We start from the raw sequence: 15113 nt of genomic DNA on the forward strand, positions 1-15113 counted from the left end.
CTCTTTTAACATCTCAGGATTTAAAATCAAAGCAACATCCTATAAGAATTATAGAAGCTGGTCAGAAAGAGATACACTTTCTTATTTTTCAGAATAACCTTCATATAATTCACCCCATGCAGTTAGTGATAATGAATCTTTGTATATGTTTACTTTAGTTATTTAATATTGTATACACCCTTAAAGCAGTCTAACTGTATGGAGAAAATATAAAATTCCAAAAGAAACAAGGCAAAGTTTGAAGAAAAAGTCACAGCACTGTGCAGAAATCATAGTAATTGAAAGGCATGATTGTGACCAAACCACTTTAGCTGTGGGTAAGCCTAGATCACCCATATTCAGATAAGATTTATTGCAAAATTCTTCACTGTCACAGTGTAATCATATGCACATAGTCATTTCTGTGTTTGTGGCTATATTTATACTCTATACCTTTAGTAAGTAACTCTTATAGGCTTGGATCTTTTCTACTCAGACTTCCACCGTGAACGAGCTCAGGTATCATAAAATAAAAATAAGTGAATAAAATGAATAAACAGATAAACAATGCAGACAGTGTTTACAGTTATGTTTAGGAGAAGAGCTAAGCAGCATCATTTTAATAAATTGTAAAATAAAGAATACTGTACAAAAGAAGCAACAAGAAGTTTCTAACCAGAGACATGAAATGAAATATTTTAGAATGAATACATAACGATTGCTGCTGTTTGTCCATACTATCTCCTCTATGCAGTCCCATATATATTCAAGGCGTCGCTGTTTATAGTATAGTTGGCAGAATCATCCATCTAGAGACAGGTGAGCCAGTGGTTGTACAGAAGCTGATGCAGATTACAGGTGGCAAGAACGGTCATGTAGTCAGCATGTTTTACACCTTGATTTCAAGAACACCTTATAGTTACAGCAACTGAGAATGAATATCAGCCAAGACCATAAATCTACAAATTTGTTATGTTTTGTAGTGGTTGCGTCTCCATGGAATTGAGGAATGCTGCATGTTAACAATCAATTATTTCCCATAACAGTCCTGAACCCAGTCTAGTTGAAAGGCATGACAGAAGATAATATAATTGGGCTTTAGCTCTCTGCATCACTGGTTCAATTCTTTAAAAGGTACCTTATACAACTGCAGACATCTGTTACATGAAAACAGATGTAAGACACTTCATTTTGTCATGACATATTCAGGAATACACAATAAAAGATGATGTAAAATGAAGTCAGAGCAAAGTATCATAACTAAGGCATTAGCAGCTGTCTACATCAGGAATACAGCAATGATCAGTGCTCTCTGATGCTAGCAAAGATAATTATGGGGATGCAACAGCCTGATTGTGTAGTCAGGGAGATGTCTCCATGACAAAAAATTCATTAAACTGAAACAATTTAGTGTTATCATCTAGAGGGTAGTTTGGCTATGCTGGGAGTGGTCTTCATTAACAAAGTAAGGAGTCAGTGGTAGATCACAAAATAGTTGGCAGGGCAATGTATGCAGGGAGAATGAATATGTGTCAGTAGTTTCAACAAAGCATGGAACCTCCACATTCTGACAGATGTTCAACAGTGCAGAAAAATCATCTTTTTTGTGTTTAGCAATGATACTGTAATGGGGAACTTCTTTCATAATATAAAAGAATACTTTTTATTTTTGACAGTTACAAGGAACTGCAATGTTTCACCAGTAACCAATGAAAACAGAGACAGATAAAACCTTCTATGCTGTCCTTGATAAAGTTAAACACTATGTTAGCAAGAACAATAAGGCTGTCACTGAAAAACCTGTCATCCACAGAACCAGTACTGCCATGACAAAGGCAGAGTATACCAATAACATTAAATGGAAGTTCTGATCGATGACTCTGTGTGGGATGTGTAAGATCTGCCTTCCAGATGAGCTGCACTTGGATAATTTATTGAATGCAAAGTAATTAAAACAAAATATATAGAATGGAAATGTCACAGTTTGAGCAGAAGGAGGTAACCCTGTTAGGGCTGTGGATGACACGCACTCAAAGAAAAATGAGAAAGGAAGCTGCAGGTCAGAAAATACGAAGAATAACAATGCCATTTAGGTAGGTGCTGAAAATTAACTTTAAGAAAACATTTCACATGTCAGGTGAATACGGAAACCAAAGAGGAAGTGGTTTTCATCTGCACAATGAAAAATAATGTCAAATGGCTTAGTGGAAAAAGCATTTTCAGTAGCATTTTATTTCTAGATGTTTCTGTTATGTCCTATTTTTCCCTAATCTGTTTTTGTTGCTACTAGATTTTTTGTCCTGTGTCATATTTCCTAGTCTGTTTTTGCCAGAAGTGTGATAAATATAAAATACTTCAGTTATAGCACACTGCAGTCTGTAACAACAATATATCTGCGATGGCAAATGTGAACTAAATGGATCACAAAGTGTTTTCTGAATTTTTTTCATTTCTCTGTGACTCTTCTTAGGTTTACCAGACGTCGAGTACTTTCTGCATATCACTTATGAGCAGTAGCTGTTCATGCAATTTGCACCGAATGGTTCCATGCTGATGTATTGGATCTTATATCTGCTGAATTCCAAACACATGTGATGTAAATGTGCGTGCTTCTTCTTGATTCTAGAAAAGAAAATAAGGTTTCGATGTAAGTAAAATATGCACTCATTTTTCCTTACACACAGATGCAGATTACTGCAAAATACAATCTAATCCATTCGGCTGTTGACTGGCAACTTTCTGTAATCTTAAATTTATAAGTCATCAAAGCACAATGTGAAAGTACAATGTTATGAGTAAAAGCTGTCGCCCGTGAGAGAGGAGACCCTAAGAAAGGTTTTTATACTTGGTATTCAAATGGTGGTAGTGCTGCGGTAGCATTGTCACCTCGCAGTAAGACGCTGTCCGGTTCGATTCTCAGCTAGAGTGTCTTCTGCGTGGAGACATGCATGAATGGGCGTACCTTCGTTGAAGGTTGTGCATCAGGGCTGGTAACTCGGCACGTAAAACTCAACTACCAATCATTAGCAGACCGGAGTTCCGCTGTGGCGACCCCTAACCGGGAAAAGCCGAAAAGACACAACATTCAAAACGCTTTTCCATAATGTGATATGAAAGGCAATAAAACAGACTGCAACATAAAATATAATTCTCTTCAGTCCCAGTTTTTGTTTTGTTTGCTTCAATGTACAGTCAAGTGAGTTTTTTATTTAGCCACTGTTTTTATCTTTTCTAAAATTTGTACATAAAATGCATGGAGATGTGTGTTAAATTGGACTTCCTTGGTTAGAGAATGAATAGCAGTTACACTATCAAAACAACATCACTATGAAACTCAACAGATAAGTCAGTGTAGGTCAGATTTGAAAATGGGCTGTACTGACAGAGAGAGCTCTATATCAGTGCAAAATGGATGCCCATGGGACAAAGGAAATCATGCCATTTAGAAAGAGCTCTTCTGGACACTAGCATCTAACCACTGTGCCTTACTGTCAAAGATCAGACTGCAGTCATACTAAAGAGGCTTATGCCTCACACATTATAAAATAAGCAACAGAAATAATATAGTCTGATCAGTGAAATCACTAAAACAGTAGCTCTGGATGCATAAACATGGATAGACCAGTCTCCTTGAGTAGGTAGAGATGTCCTGTACACTAGCAGATCTTCTCCAGTGTGACCATTCTGACTACCATTAATCACCAAGTTAGACAGTGTCACTTCTCTATATTATCTTTTAGCTCCATCCTATCTTGCAGTCTCTCTGATCTCTGTAATGTTTTACTGACATTTCCCATTTCTACCTTGTGATCTTTCAGACTCTAATTCTAGTAGTCCCCATACTAGCCTCAACAACTAAGTTCCCCAACAAAATTACCACTGGATTACAAAACAACCCTCACCTCTCCTTAACTGGGCTCAGTGTGACAGAGCAACTTCAGTCAACACAACCAATTCATAGTTTTTTTATTTATATTTTATTATATTTGTTAACCGGGGTAGTGCAATGATCAATACTGACCAATTTCAGGCTGAGCCTGATTAGTAGCATGGCTGGCCTCTTACTGACATGGGTATCACTTTTGATTAAAGGATCTAGAGCGCTGCACTGGAAACACACATGCTGAAAAGAGAATAATTGGCTTTTAAGCTCAAACTTCATCCAAAAGATAGGAAATACCTGCTTTCTCCTGAACTAAAAATTGCCTGAATGCTATTATTCTTTTTCAGTCTGTTTATTAAACATGTTTTACTGAGTGTTTAACAGTCACCTGGCTGTTTCTGTGTCACAAGGTATCACCCTGGTTTTAAATTAACTGTTTTTGCTGTGTACCTCTGTTTTTTACACTTACCTGCAGTTTGTCAGCTGGTTTTCATTAGGGTGTTATATTTCCAAGGGCCAGTGGTGAGTTCTTCAGGTCTATATAATTTATTTGAAGCTTACTTTATCGAACTCCTCTTCGTCAAACACCTGTTCAATGAACTTGCAAATCAGTGAATGGACTTTTAATCAAAGTTTTTCCCAGGGCAAACCAACTGTTGGCCACCATAAGGAATTTGCCCTTTTCCCTACTGTAGTGCAATCTCAGAGTTGGTATATTTAGTTGGGGGGTGTGTGGGGCTGAAGCCCTCCACGTGGATAGATTTTAAGTTTTTTGATTTTTTTCTGTGGTCACTAGGGTGGACTACCATTGGTTTGCCCTGGAAAACAGATTAACAGTCCATTTGGCGATTTGAGAGTTTGATGAAAAGGTGTTCAATGAAGAGGGGTTCAGTGATGTAAGTTTCAATTAAATGATATAGACCCAATTTCTACTGCTTAAGGAATATAATGATGCAGTTTCTGACAGGTAGACATTATTGGCTAAAGATGTAGCTGTTTTTCTATTTTTTTTTTCTCGATTTTATTGCACTAGATCCCACTCTGCACAGCTTCGCACAACACTGTATGTGATTGGTTCAGGTACTTTCAGTTTCAATTTCTCTCCTGCGAACCTTACACATTAAACAGACATAAACATACCTTAGACTGTGCTTTTAATGGTGGATTTTTATAACCATATTGTTTTACTGCTTCATTCAGATTTTACAATTAAATAATTTTAAGTAATTATACAACAGCAACATTTTACTGCTAAATACAATATAGTCATTCATTTATTTGTATTATACAATGACAGGCTATTTACATTCCAAAACAAGTATGCTGACTGGTCAGCCCAACCAGCGTGCCTGTTGTAAATCGAGCATATACCAATGGAAAAAGAAATCTGGTCGCCTGGACTTTCTTCCATTAATATATGCTATTAAAATGTTACTTTTCTTTATTTTTTGATTAAAAAAAATAAAGTTACAAACACCAGAGACTTAAAATGAACAACAGAGATAGGACAGAGACAAATACAAGAATAGCCAGATACATTGTACAAGACTAGAAAAACATATCTCAATATCCTTATATTTTCTCCCTCTGTCTCTCCCATTTATTTAAAATCACTGGATTTCATTTTTTAATTAAAAAAAGTAAAAGGAGATCTTCCTTTCACTGTTGCTTCCTTTACACAGCACTGATGTACTGTGTAAGCCTGGGAATGTAAGTGCCATACGCATGAGTAGTACAACAGGAAAGCGCCAGGATACCAGGGGAAAATGCAAGAGAGCACCATGGCACCATTATACAAGGACATTATTTAAGAAAAGTAAGTAACATTTTTCTTAAATAATGTTGTATAATAGCAATAACCATGGCTGGGTGTGGGTAATGCTGGATTTACCCACGGTTGGCTTTGTTTGGTCACTCGGGTTTCACCCAAGAATGATGCCTTAATACAAAGAAAGGATGATTAGTTTTAATAATTTGATAAATGTCAATAAATAAATAAATAGCTGCTATCATTCTAGGGGATCCATTATGTGCCAGTGTGGGATAAGATGCTTGAATGATAAATCTGCTTTCCAAGGATGGATTACATTTAATATTTCAAGGCTTCTATATACTGCCAAAAACACATGCTACCCCACTATTGCTTTTAGGTCAGTTTCAGTGAATGGGGCACCTAATGGTTAAGTGTGATCATAAACTAGTAACCTTCTCCATCAAAATCTATAAACTTTCATATACAAATATCACTGAATTCAATTACTTCAAATGTACAAATCTTCTAAGATTGTAAGATAAAGTCTCTAAATTCACATGCAGGTCTCTTCAAAATATGAAATGTGCCACTGTCCATTTTCTTTTAATACTTAGTAAAACGAAGTCGACATACAAAATCTTTGATGTGGCAAGTTTTTATGCAGTCGAATTCTAATCTCACCTGGATAAATGTATCAGATTAGTTGGATCAAACAGGTCAAAACAAAATTGGAAATTTAAGAGCAAACCTGCATGGTTGTCCATAAGCATTAATAAAATATACAATAAAAGAAAAAAAAATGTTCAGCAAGCTAAAGTCCCTCAAATCAAGAATAACATCAAGAAGTTATTAAAGGTATTTAAAATCCTATCAAGAAAACAAAGGCATCCCATGAACTCAGACTAGCATAAGAAGCTAAAGACAACTATAAATCCTTCTTTAGCAACCTCAGAAAAATAAGGAATAACTCCCAACATTGCTCAGAGTTCATTAAGAATTTAAACCCTAAATAATGATCAAATTGGATTTATATATCATAGACACACACATGACAATATTAAAAGGATAATTTCTCTTATAGATTATGTTAATAAAGAAAATAAAGAAACACTCGTAATTGGCTTAGATACAGAGAAAGCCTTTGATTCCCTAAATTGGGACTAGTTATTCAAAATCCTAATGCTATTTGAATTTCCTGCATCCTTTGTTCATCTCCTAAAGAATATATATATATACATATATACACACACACAAATAATTTAGCGTATGTCAAGTTAGGTCCTTTTACCTCTGAATCTATACATATAACAAAAGGCACTAAACAAGGATGTCCCATGTCGCCGAATCTATTTGCTCTGGTTATTGAAATATTGGCAGATTCAATTCTTAACAATATAAAAATCAAAGGAATAGATGTTTATGAACAATACAATTCTAAAGTACTGCTACTTGCTGATGACATATTACTAACATTATGCAAAAAGTCACTAAGCAAAGACCAGACTCCAGCTTCTTTGAAAGACAGACTGCTTTAATAATAATGAACACACACAAGCGCTTTCACCATTAGGCTTCTTCAGGTGTATGGATTATCCAAGTCAACACACCCATTTTATATCTAAAGACATTCAACTTAATTGGTTCTTAAAGCCATATTACTTTACATTCATTCCCTTCTAATACATTACATAGGAGCATAAAAATATACATCTACTAATTTCTATTAAAAATACTAAATTAAAATATATACTACAATGTATATAACAAACATATAATGAACATACAAAAATAATAAAATATACACTATCTACGTAATGGTCTATTCTTTAAAACTGGTCTCAGTGGAATAACATCATTAAGGCCATGTCCTGCATTGGCCCTAAGCCTTACTATCCATTCTACTTCCATAGTTTCTGTTTTATTTCTAATATCTCCCTTTCTCTTATTAACATCAATAACACCTAATACTCTAAATTTAAAATTGTGTTGGGTATTAGTCTCCTTTACATGCTTTGCCAAGGCATTAAATTGCTTCCCTTTCTAATGTGGTATACATGCTCTCTTATTCTATCTTTAACAGGCATATCTGTTTTACCCACACAGAATTTGTTGCGTATTTGGCAGTTAGCCAGATACACTACATGCTTCGTATTACAGTCAGCTCTAACTCTTAGATAGAATAGTTTGCCTATATCTGGATGTTTAAATTCCTTCTCTGTTGTTATATAGCTACACCAAGTACATTGCTTGCATGGTACTGTTCCTATTGTTAACTGTGGAGCTTTTATTGCTCTACTAGTACATAATCTTCTTTTCAAAGATGGATTGTTTTTAAATGTAAATTGTGGTGTTGAACTCAAAAATTTATTAATTTGTTCATCTGTGGTTAAAATATTCCAGCATTTATTTATAATATTCATGTATTCTCTAATATTCCTTGAATAATTAAAACATGGCCTTAGGTCTTTAGCCCCATAGGTACTGTTACTCATGTCATTTAAATGTTCTAAAGATTCTGAAAAATATGGTTTAGCTTTATTCTCTCTTAGTTTTTCTATTTGATTAACACTCCTATTAATACTATACTCATTATAGCCCCTTTCCTTTAGTTCATTCCTTGTGACATTAATTTGATGTTCAAAATCTTCCTTTTTAACATTTAAGCTTTAAGCTCTATAGAACTGATTTTGTGTAACATTTTTAAAAACAAATTTCGGATGCATACTATCCTTAATAATTTATTTACACGACATTCTTTCCTATACATTTTGGTACTAATTTCATTCTCATTTTCTTTAAAAATTGTAATATCTAAACAGTTTATTTCTTGTTGAGAGCAAGCTCCTGTAAATTTAAGAAAATATGTAGACTTATTTAAATATAGTATAAACTCTTTTAGTTGTTCTATAATGCCTTTCCATAAAAGAAAGAGGTCATCCACAAATCTGCAGAAAAATAGAATATAATTTTTAAATGCACCTCTTGTTACATATTCATTTTCCCATACAGACATGACAATATTTGCGTATGTATTCGCACATGATGTACCCATCGCTACTCCATTCTTTTGCCAATAGGTATTTTTTGCAAACATAAAAATGTTGTTTTCTAAGACCAAATGTAGTAGAGCTTGAATTAATTCAATTTCATTGTTAGCATATTTACCAGCTTCCGTCATCATTTTAATAACATATTTAATTCCTATGTCATTTGAAATAACAGTAAATAATGATACTACATCCAATGTAACTAGTAAACACTTCACTACCTCCTGTTTCTCTTGCATATATAGGGAGTATAGGTCCTTAATAAAGTGTTCTGTGTCTTTTAAGATAGTTGTAGATATCTTTAGAAGGGGATTTAGTTTATTTTCTAAGTATATGGATATAGGCTTAGTGCACCAATTCCTACCCGCTACAATGGGTCTCACTGGGGGGTTATCCTTATTTTTATGAACATTAGGTTGTCCTTGACTTATAGGAATAGTGGGGTTGGTTGTCTCAAAATATTTAAAAAGACTCTTGTCCATGAAACCTAAAATGTGTAGTTCCTTTAACTTATTGTTAACTTTATAAATCATTTGCTCTATCTGTACACTGTTAATACATTCATAAAATTGTGTGTCCTTTAACATTTCGGTCATTTTAATTACATACACATCTTTATCTAACAGCACTATCTGTCCCCCTTTATCTGCTGGTCTAATTACAATATAGGAGTTATGTTGTAGGTCTAGCATAGCTTTATATTCATTTACTGTTAAATTATTCCATTGGCTTCTTTACTTTCCTGTTCATGATAAATCTTATAAAATTCATCTATACATAACTGTTCAAATGCATTGGTAAGTGAATGTTGCTTAGGTATAAATAAACTGGGTTTCTTAAACAAGTTATCTTGACATTCATTATTAGCAAACATTATTTTAAGCATAACATTCCTCGTAAACATTTTTAAGTCCAAAACTAAACTAGTAATGTCACTATTCATTGCTGGTATAAAGGAAAGTCCTTTCTGCAGTACATTCATTTCATCCACTGTTAAAACATGTGTGGATAAATTAACTATTAAGTTCTTACTTTGTTGAATGCTTTTTTTATGGTATAAGGACTCACCCTTTCTTCCTGTAGCTTCCTTTTCCCTCGCGTAACACTTCTCCCTCTCATCTGCTGATTCTTTGCCCCTTTGCTCAATGACCTTTCTCTTATAGGTAACGGAAAGCTTAGTGGCACTTTCTTGTGATTGTATATTAGTTCCGACTCCAAAAAAGAGGACTGCTGATTTAATGCACATCTTTTTCCGTTGTTCTCTTCACCACTGTGATGCACTTCTGCAGTCACTACGATATTCTTGCTTCTGGCTCCAAGTGACGTAATTTCCTGTACGTTGACGTTAGCTGCTTCTACAGTTCTAAATGGGTCGTCTAAAACGATTCCTTTTTTCAATGTCATTTCTTTATTTAAGCACTTTTCATTCACTTGTGGCTCACATTCTATATTGGATTGTACATCAGCAGCTGTTGCAATATTATTTATTTCACGAGGCCAAATAAAGACATGACCTGCAGCATAATCCTTACGATCCGTTAGTAGCTTCTTTAACTTGATTTGCGCTAGCTTATGAGCATAGCAGTTAATATTATTAGTGATATCATCCAACAGTTTTGTAATTATTGCAGGATCATATCTATCACATATAGATCTATATTTAATTTTGATTAGATCTATTATCTTATTGGCTTCTCACTTAGCAGATTCTACCAACAGTCTTAGATAGCCCAAACTTGTGTTTAAATTTAATTTCTGCCATTCACTCAGTAACAATGGGTCACACAGATCCTGAGCCGGCATTTTTAGAATCCTTAAACCCCAAGGTACAATACGTTCTGTTAGACAAATTTCTAGGTGGAATCTTTCATACTCCACTCTTTTTGATTTAAATAGTCCTTTTTCTAGAGCAAAAATACAATTTCTCATTGCTATAAAGTCTACATTAGGTAAGTCTGTTGCTTCTATTTGTAAGCAGCTATTAAGCAGTGGATTCATTGTTTCGCTCACCTTGCTCATAAATTCAGTAATTCTTTGTTCACTGTTCTTAGTACACAGATTCGGATTATAGTCCAATTCTATGGTTTCTATTTCTTCTATTCCTGTAGCCATCTCCCTGGTGTAGTTGGAAAACAGATAAATCCAAAATATGAAAAAAACAACCCAACAGCAACCAGGTGTCTTTGCCAAATATCCAAGGAGCAAATATGCAAAAAGTCACTAAGCAAAGACCAAGCTCCAGCTTCTTTGAAAGACAGACTGCTTTAATAATAATGAACACACACAAGCATGAACACACACAAGCGTTTTCACCATTAGGCTTCTTCAGGTGTATGGATTATCCAAGTCAACACACCCATTTTATATCTAAAGACATTCAACTTAATTGGTTCTTAAAGCCATATTACTTTACATTCATTCCCTTCTAATACATTACATAGGAGTATAAAAATATACATCTACTAATTTCTATTAAAAATACTAAATTAAAATATATACTACAATGTATATAACAAACATATAATGAACATACAAAAATAATAAAATATACACTATCTACGTAATGGCTTATTCTTTAAAACTGGTCTCAGTGGAATAACATCATTAAGGCCATGTTTTAATTATTCAAGGAATATTAGAGAATACACGAATATTATAAATAAATACTGGAATATTTTAACCACAGATGAACAAATTAATACATTTTTGAGTTCAACTCCACAATTTACATTTAAAAACAATCCATCTTTGAAAAGAAGATTATGTACTAGTAGAGCAACAAAAGCTCCACAGTTACAATGGGAACAGTACCATGCAAGCAATGCACTTGGTGTAGCTATATAACAACAGAGAAGGAATTTAAACATCCAGATATAGGCAAAGTATTCTATCTAAGAGTTAGAGCTGACTGTAATACGAAATATGTAGTGTACCTGGCTAACTGTCAAATATGCAACAAATTCTATGTGGGTAAAACAGATATGCCTGTTAAAGATAGAATAAGAGAGCATGTATACCACATTAGAAAGGGAAGCAATTTTAATGCCTTGGCAAAGCATGTAATGGAGACTAATACCCAACACAATTTTAAATTTAGAGTATTGGGTGTTATTGATGTTAATAAGAGAAAGGGAGATATTAGAAATAAAACAGAAACTATGGAAGTAGAATGGATAGTAAGGCTAAGGGCCAATGCAGGACATGGCCTTAATGATGTTATTCCACTGAGACCAGTTTTAAAGAATAGACCATTACGTAGATAGTGTATATTTTATTATTTTTGTATGTTCATTATATGTTTGTTATATACATTGTAGTATATATTTTAATTTAGTATTTTTAATAGAAATTAGTAGATGCATATTTTTATAAGTACTGCGGTGGTGGTGCTACGGTAGCGTTGTCTCCTCACAGTTAGACATTGCCCGTTCGATTCTCAGTTAGAGCGTCTTCTGTGTGGCGACATGCATGAATGGGCATTCCTTCCTTGAAGGCTGTGCGTTAGGCCTGGCAAGCCAGCACGTAAAACTCTACTGCCAATCATTAGCGGACAAGAGTTCCGCTGTGGCGACCCCTAACCGGGAAAAGCCGAAAGACACAAACAAAGTAGATGCATATTTTTATACTCCTATGTAATGTATTAGAAGGGAATGAATGTAAAGTAATATAGCTTTAAGAAGCAATTAAGTTGAATGTCTTTAGATATAAAATGGGTGTGTTGACTTGGATAATCCATACACCTGAAGAAGCCTAATGGTGAAAGCGCTTGTGTGTGTTCATTATTATTAAAGCAGTCTGTCTTTCAAAGAAGCTGGAGCCCGGTCTTTGCTTAGTGACTTTTTGCATATTTGTTCCTTGGATATTTGGCAAAGACACCTGGTTGCTGTTGGGTTGTTTTTTCGTATATTACTAACATTATCTAATACAAAAGAGACATTAGAAGAATTAGATATATTAATTGACAAATTTCACATGACTTCAGGGCTCCATTTCAATAAATCAAAATCAAAATTTTTATTGTTAAATAAAAAAAGAACTGCAGACTAAAGGGGTTCACATCATAGGGAAACAAGAATCTACCTTAAAATATCTAGGAATTGAGTAATGCATGGATAATAATGAATTAGTCTCAAAAAAATACTATAATATCATCAATACAATTAAAATCTCTGTGGAAAAATGGAACAAAATATTAACATTTGAAGATAGAGTACAGTTAATAAAAATGGTTTTACTGCCCAAGATCTTATATATAGCCTTGGCAATACAACTGTTACCAGAAAGGAATATTCTTAAAGAAATAAATTCATGCCTAATAAAATTTTTATTGTTTCCCAAATGAAACAGAATAGCTTTAATACATCATATCAGACCATGGAAACAAGGCGGATTAAACTTTCCTGATATAGAAACATATATAAAAGCATCAATATCTAAAACAATCTCAGATTGGATAAGTCCAAATTATCTGCAAATTAGAGTGAATTACTTACTGTAATATCAATAAATGAATTTGATTTAAAAACAATTTTCAAATAACAGATAAAAACAATTTGCCATGGTATATACATATTAGTATGCAATATAACATAACTAAACGCACTTGCCGCTGAATCCTAAACCCTTCCTGAACGGGCTGACTGGCAAACCAGTGATGGTAAAGTTGAAGTGGGGTATGGAGTACAAGGGCTATTTGGTGTCTGTAGATGGATATATGAATATGCAGGTAAGATTTTAAATAAGTGATGTTCTAGGGATATAACGAGTATTTTTTCATCTATATCTTTAACTTCGCCGTTCTACTCTTAATATCAAACCTAAAAATGATATGAGACTGGTTCGTTGTTACTTTTATCTCTACTCCCACACATTGTTCTTTTTAGTATAAATTTAGAAGGCTGAAGCCGCATCTGTTAGCAAATACATAAAGCTTGTTAATCCAGTAGAGGTGTGTGCTTGTGTGTATGGAGACTGTACTGGCGTCTCTGTGTGGACTTCCGTGTCTCTCGTTTAGAGATGGCGTTTTCTGCTTTGCGTTTAGTATAACGATGGTAGTATGTTTTGCTATGTTTGTGTCAGGAGCCCGAATTTGTGAATGGATTGCTTTTGTAATCCTGTGTTTTTACATTGTACCTTAATTCTGGGGGCCCATCTTTTCTTATAACTGTGCTTAATAACCTTGTTCTGTTGTAGTTACCACCTGTCACACTTTAAGAGGGACAGTCCCTCTTTGGACAGTAGTGTCCTGCAAGAAAATAAAACCAACAAATGTCCTGAGATTTTAGGACAAATTTCTTGTATCTGAAATGCATATGTTGTATGAACTAGCATAAGCAACTCGAATGCTACAAGAATAAGCTTTTATTTGTGCAAAAAATGCAAAGTTCTGTACTTTGCAGAGGCCGTGAGTGTTTTTGTTTCCTGCAAAATTTGACATTTCTACAGAGTCTCCTACTTTGGGCATTTGAAAAGGTGGCAACCCTATTCTCTTGTGGGTATAATAGAGGGCAATATTTTACTCTACTGGCTTGCTAGTAGCAAGCACTGCCCAAACCCCACCCGTGGAGTTTGACATCGTGGTTAAGCACTGAATATTCAAGCGGACTGTCTGCAGCAGTAATAATTGCTCCTTACTTGGTGAAACCAAGCCAGAAAATGTGAAACTTACAATTTTTCGACATCAGACGTAGCTGAAAAATTTCAGTCCTGAAATATGGCAAAGAGCAAGTTGGCAACATCAAAAGATGCTATGTTAAATAACTAGGTTTTTGGATGGGGGGCTTGCCTCCCTGGTCTTAGTAATTAGGAAGTACTGAAATTCATAACTGGCTTAGGATATGCATTACTTGCTGAATGGTTACAGTATCTGAAGTCACAAGTCTTAATGCTTCCTAAAGGCAAAAAGCAATACAGTGAACAAGGAAACGATGACCTTTTCATTATCCAACAACTTAATCCCTTTTGTACACAAACTATGTAGTAATAGAAACAGAACCATACATATAAAGCATATGAGCGGTCTCCTGGCAACTGTGTGTGTGTGTGTGTGTGTGTGTGTGTGTGTGTGTGTGTGTGTGTGTGTATATATATATATATATATATATATAATTTTTTTTTAATTTTAAGCATTAAGGTAGAGATGTAATTTAAGCATTAAGATAGAGATGTAAGACAATAACAAGCATTCTTTCTGTTAAAAATCTTGTAATTAGCTCTTCATATATAGAAGATACAGAAGAGAAAGTATTGTAGCATTGGTTTGTACTACTGTACTGTGAACATCTTTGCAGGTGTCCAACAGTTCTATAAGTCTGGTTTGCTGAACATTTCTTGCAGTCAAAACAGGAGATGACTGTTCTGTCAGAGCGGCAAGATTGCTGCAAACTGTTTTTCCTTCTACAGAGATTCAATGATAACAGTACTGCTGTATACCAGCAAGGGTGTGAGAATC

At 34.5% G+C, this 15113-nt stretch overlaps 1 protein-coding gene across 1 annotated transcript in view; it reads right to left on the reverse strand.

Annotated features, from left to right (window-relative positions):
* Nucleotides 1-565: 565 nt before the first annotated feature.
* SH2D2A (SH2 domain containing 2A) overlaps nucleotides 566-15113 on the reverse strand; it is a 714173-nt gene continuing 699625 nt past the window's right edge. Inside the window, exon 9 of the mRNA XM_044079800.1 lies at nucleotides 566-2601. The gene's annotated coding sequence lies outside the window, so the exon portion shown is untranslated. The remainder of the gene's footprint in view (nucleotides 2602-15113) is intronic.

The sequence above is a fragment of the Protopterus annectens genome, chromosome 8.part0 (genome assembly GCF_019279795.1).
Source record: "Protopterus annectens isolate FY-2018-M chromosome 8.part0, PAN1.0, whole genome shotgun sequence".
In the NCBI taxonomy this organism is placed as follows: domain Eukaryota; kingdom Metazoa; phylum Chordata; order Ceratodontiformes; family Protopteridae; genus Protopterus; species Protopterus annectens.